Genomic DNA, 6,000 nt, shown 5'->3' on the forward strand with positions numbered 1-6,000 from the left:
AAATGTTAGCCTTGTATGTTTGGCGTCAGGCTTGTACTTGTGGAGTAAGGTTTTTAACTAGCGCAAGCATGTGTGTTTTTTTAACACCAGATTGAAATATCGGTCACCTTTAATTGTTTGTGTTAATCCTAAAAAAAAACCAACTTTAAATAACAGTTAATTGTGTTTTTTTTTGTTTTGTTTTTTTTTAACCTTTTTTGGGGGGGAAGGGGGGGGGGGCTTTTACAGCACCTCACTAGCAAACAGTTTATGAACAATATCTGTTGTTATAAAAAAAAAACACCAGAAATGTTAACGCATACCCAATCTCTAACCAAAACTTTCCTATGGTTGTGAACATATATCAGGGCATCTAAGAGACGAGATGTCCCGTTTGAAAAGGAGAGCCGACGAGCGCTGGCGCCCTGAGGATCATATCAATTGTTCCTTTTCCAGACGTATTTTTATATTCTAAACTGTTGCATTTTATAAACCTAATTTTCTATCAAACTTCTTATTATGTTGTGATGTTGCATCTTTTCAAAGAGCGCCGCTTGTTTTATATATGTCTGTGTCTGGACAGGTATATATATGGTTAGATGAGCCTAATTTATTTATCCTTGACGTGATCTATCCCCATCTGTCCATCCCTCTCTCTCGCCGTGGCAGTCTGGGTAGGTATAGTTAGGCCTACCTTTCCATAGGAAATGGCTGTTTTGGTTTGCTAATAACGTTATCGCTGTTTGGCAAATCTTCATAAAACCTTCTAAAAAAAAAATGCAATTTTTTTTTCTCTGTTCCTTCCTGGAAAGTTTTGGGTGGTCTGTCACGTGGGGACTGCGAAAAAGGAGTGGTTCCCAAAATGCAATTTCAAAAGGGATTTATGAAAAGAGCTACAGCCAAACACCTGAGCTGAATTACATCAAGTTAGGCAGAAACCTAGATCTTTCTGCAGAAAGCGTGCTTTTTGTGTTTTGGTGTAAAGCTGTCAGGAGTTTTTCAGAAACTGAGTGTGTGTGTGTGTGTGTGTGTGTGTGTGTATGTATGTATATGTGTGTGTATATGTGTATGTATGTATATATATATATATTTTGCCATATCTAGCTGTAGACATGCATACTCCTGCCATCTAGTGTTGGGCTCGGATGTGTACAACTTGTTTCTTCACAGAAATCTCTTGCGTCGCAAGGTATAGTACCTCTTCCTATGACTGGGGCCTAGTGCCTTCTCTTCGACTCTTCTTGTCGAGGACAATCGCACAGTAATGGAAAAGAAGCCCTTTCAATCCAGCCCCTAGTGTCACTCCATGTATCCTTGGGCTAACCACCACCCAATCTGCAACCCTCCTCTCTCACCCCACAGTAACAAGGCCACCTGTCCAGCGTGCCCTGGCTTACGCTCCAAGAAGATTTTTGGTTTAGGTCTAGGTATAATCTGAGACTTGCATACCGAAAAATGCAGTGTCAGGAAGAAGAAGATATCCCCGACATCTTCAGCGATCAGGACGTCGAGGTGGAATTGTAGGTTGGACCATCCGCAGCCCAGATTCTACAGTTCATCCCGGAAGCCACCTCTCCGTGTGAATCAGAGATGAAGGAGTAGCAGAATTGAGGTACAGCAGGCCTTGAAGTCTTTGTCCAGGAGGACAGCCTCACACCATCTAGTTGCACACCGTCACCCTGCACAGGCTGAGCACTGCCCCAGAGTGGATCGGGCTTCAAGTCCAGAGACCCATCAACACGTCTCCAGTCCACCATTGCCTGCAGACCTCCCTCGGCCCTGGCAACTCCATAGTCACCTGCACTGAATCAGCAGTGATTGAATCCAAAACGTCTATCAGTCCTGAAGCCCAGCTTTGTGCTGAGATGACAGAAGAGTCCTTCAGCGCCGAGACCCCGTGCCGACTAAGAGTTCCAAAGATGTGGACTAGCCGACACTCCAGCACCTCCAGGAGGAGCTGGATACATGCCAAAAGAGACTCTTATCCATCCACGGATTGGGAAGATATCGACCCAGTTACCACCTAAGGCGCAAGATGTTCTTTCAAGGAAGAGGAAACTAGCTTTGAAGCAGAAGCTAGCCTTGGAGGCTACACCTCCTCCCAAGCATAAGAAACATCAGGACAGGTGCACGAGCCCACTACCAGCTAGTCTTGTTGTCCCTCCTCCATCCCATATGCTAGCTCCACCATCTGCTCTAGAGTTCCCCACATTCCTCTAATGGAGGGGACAGTCCCTCTTAGCCTGTAGATCCCTATGATGACTCCTATGTCCTTGACACTAGAGACAACCCATAGGATGATGATAATGTAAATCCTCACGGGGACACGAATCCGGATCACCACACTACCAAACCCTCTCCTCCAGACAACCCTATCTCATATCACAAGGAAACAATTGGGGCTGCCACCTTCCATAAGGTTGTTGAGGAAGAAGACTTCTGATCTAGACACTGTCCAGCAGACTGGACACCCTGTAGTTTATGCCCATGCTCAAGGGCATTCTCAAATACACACCAGGCACTTTTAAGGAGCCCATCAAAGCCAGGGTCGCAACCCAAGGGTAGATAAAAAAAATATCTAAACCCTCCCATACTGATGCTCACTCAATTCATGGACAGCTTCCATGGGGCTCCCTTGTAGTCTACACAACACGTAAACGTCCAGTGCCTAAGAGGCTGGGGATAACCCCCCTCCCTCCCTGATAAAGAGAGCAAGAAGATTGACACAGCAGGCAAGAGGATAGCTGCACAATCAGCCACTCGTTGGAGAACTGTACATTTATTTGGCTTGCTATCTCGTTACGCCCAAATCTACTGGGTCAAAGTGGAGGAACATCTCCAGCACCACCCAGACCAAAACAGACCATGTGGCCACAAGCTGGTCACAGAGAGGAAGATTATATCAAACACCTCCATCCGCTGTGACCAGGGGGAATCAACCTGTGCTTCCTCGTTAAGCAACAAGCTTGGCTTCATGTCTCTTGCTTTAAGCCAGAAGTTCAACAGCATCTGTGGTGAACATCTCATCAGGCCGCAGGTGGCTCGGATGTTGGAAAAGGTTAAAAAAAAAAAGATACTGACGCAGCCAAGGCAATAGGTGCTCTCTGGACACCCTCTCCTCATTGCTCTTTTTGCACACCCCAGTATGGGGGAGAGGTTGGAGGTTGCTGCACTAAAACCACATCCAGGGACCCACCCACCAGTTACCAGCAGCAGTCAACGTGGGGGTACTCTAGGAGGGATTACAGGGGTAACTACACCAGGGGCAAAGGAGGTGTGGCCAAATGGTCCACCCTCACAAAGCAGTGAGTCTTTTTCTGAACAATCACACTACACGTGGGGGAGGATTACAGGGGTTTCTCCTACAGTGGGAATCGATCACCTCCGGAACAGTAGGTCCTCCTCATCATAGGGCAGGGTTATTGTCTAGAGCACATTCCTACCAAACATCCTATCCTGCGGGACACACCCTCTCCACAGAACATGCGCTTCTCCTACAAGAAGAGATACAGGTGCGCATTCTTAAAGGAGCAATAGAAACTGGACCACTTCACCAGCACAGCAAGGGAGTGTACTCTACCTCCTCACACCCAGAAAAGAGCAAACCCTAAAGACTGTACGTGACCTCAGGCTGCTCAACAAGTACATCCTGTCAGAATACTTTCATATGGTCACTATACAAGATGTTATCCCTCTGCTGCAATAAGAAAACTCTGTCCCCGTGGTTGATCTGAAGGACACGTACTTCCACACAACCACCCACCCTGCTCACGGCCACGAACTGTGATCCATGGCAAGTGCTCAGCATTATCAGTTCAAGGTGCTGCCTTTAGGGGTCACTATGACCCCAGGGTATTTGCAAAGTGTGTTGCTGCGTTAGCCGCACAATTCAGAAGGAGCAACATCCATGTGTTTGTTTACTTGCATGACTAACTGATCAAGAGTGCAAACATGCAACATTCTTTCCCACACTCGGACCCTCTATACAACCAAGGCTTCACTATCAGTACAGTCAAGATTCGCCATCAACCCCTCCAGATCCAGTCTTTCATGGGCACACTTCTCACCACAGTCGCCAGGAAAGCTTACCCCGGCCAAGCATGTGTCCAAGCTTTCCAACTGTTACAGCCTCTTTGTCAGCTAGATCGCAACTTACCGGCCAGAACAATACTGCGCCTTTCTGCATGATGGCCTTTTGTATTGCCATAGTCCCCTGAGCAAGATTACACGTGCTTTCCCTACAAGAGTAGTTGGCAGCACAATGGTCCCAGGCGGAGAGTCAATGGGGAAGATCTAGAGTTGATTTGAGTAAGTGCCCATCACTCTGGAGTGGTGGAACAGCAACCGCCTATTGCAGGGCCGGCCCTTTCCAGACCCAGTTCTTCAGGTAATATCACTATGAATGCTTCCCTTACGGGGTGTGGGAGTGTGCATCTGTAACATATGAACATCCTGGGTATGTGAACACCAACATATCAATTATTTGGACCTGTGGGCCATCCAGCTTCAGCTCGAGGCCTTCTTCCATCAAATCCACCACACAGTGGTCTTTAAAAGGACGGACAACCATGTATTACCTTCAGAAATGGGCAGGTGCACACTCCCCACAGCTGTCAACACTGGCTCATTTGGTACTTTACCACCAGATAGATCTAGTGGAGTACCAACCGCAAGTGGACAACAACTTTGTAGACCTTCTAAGCAGGATGCAGCCACAAGTCCATGAGTGGGAACTCCACTCTCAAGTCCTACTCCTGTACTTCTGTTGTTGGGGATTTCCTGATTTAGATCTCTTTGCAACCACCCAGAACACAAAATGCCAAAGCTTCACCTCCAGGTTTTCAACACCCACAGTTCAGTGGCAATGCACGATGGATAAACTGGTCGGGATATTTGCCTACACTTTTCCACTTCTCCCACTACTTCTGTATGTGGTTCAGAAGCTTGACAAATGTCCCTCACCCTTCTGGTGGCTCCCATATTGGCCCAGACAACCCTGGTTCATGACTCTTTTATACTGGTCAGTGGTTCCCCATGAGAAACTGCCCAACTGGCCAGGCCTTCTCACGCAGAACCAAGGCATCATCGGGAATCTGAATCCATGGCAGCTCAATCTTGTAATCTGGCCCCTTAGGCCCTAGAACTTGGTTACCTTAATGTGCCTGCTGAATGTATGTCTATTCTTGATCCCTCCAATGCTAGGCCAATCCACCCCCCCAACTCCCAACCCAGTGCTGTGCTCTTTTTGGCTATTTGCGGTAGTTTGCACTTAAGGCTCTGTATCTTTTTTTTCTAGATAAGGTATCCATGTCAAATGGGCGTTCTATTTTCCAAACATCCTCAGATTACAAAGGTACTGAGGGTTTGTGGATTCCCATGAAGGGGTTTGAATAAATAGGCAAAATGTAGCACATTTTTGAGTAAAAAAAAATAAATAAAAAAAAATAGGAATAAAGTGCTTCAGATAAGTGTTTTTTCCCTAGAAATGGCATCCACTGTACTACAGTCACCATCTTCCCAGCTTTCAGGAACATGCAGAGCTGAATTAAAAATGATAATTTTGTACAGTTCTGGCATTTTCTCTACTATTTGTGCTCTTAACCTACTTCCAGTTTGTGGTAGAAACCAGTGTGAAACGTGTGCTTCAGAAAAGCTATACATTTCTGAAAACTAGACAACATTTCAAAATCAGCTAGGGGTCATATGTGTAGATCTCCCAAGGTTTTCCTAAGGAAAGTAACTGTTGAAATAATGAAAATTAGTAGATAAAAACGGGCATTTGTGACATTTTCACCTGCAACTTTTTGTGATGCTGGCAGATTGACAAAAGCAATATACTATTATGTTTGCTAGATCCCTCGGTTTGCAGGGATGTATAGGGTTTGTAGGTTCTCCAAGAACCCAAGGTACCCAGAGCAAACAACTGAGCTGCACTGTACAATGGGTTTTCATTGAGCACAGAGTGTAGGCCAATTCTTACAGCAAAATAGGTAGAGGGTAAAATGGGTATCAAGAAAACTT

Source organism: Pleurodeles waltl, chromosome 2_2 (assembly GCF_031143425.1).
Source record: "Pleurodeles waltl isolate 20211129_DDA chromosome 2_2, aPleWal1.hap1.20221129, whole genome shotgun sequence".
Classification (NCBI taxonomy): Eukaryota; Metazoa; Chordata; class Amphibia; order Caudata; family Salamandridae; genus Pleurodeles; species Pleurodeles waltl.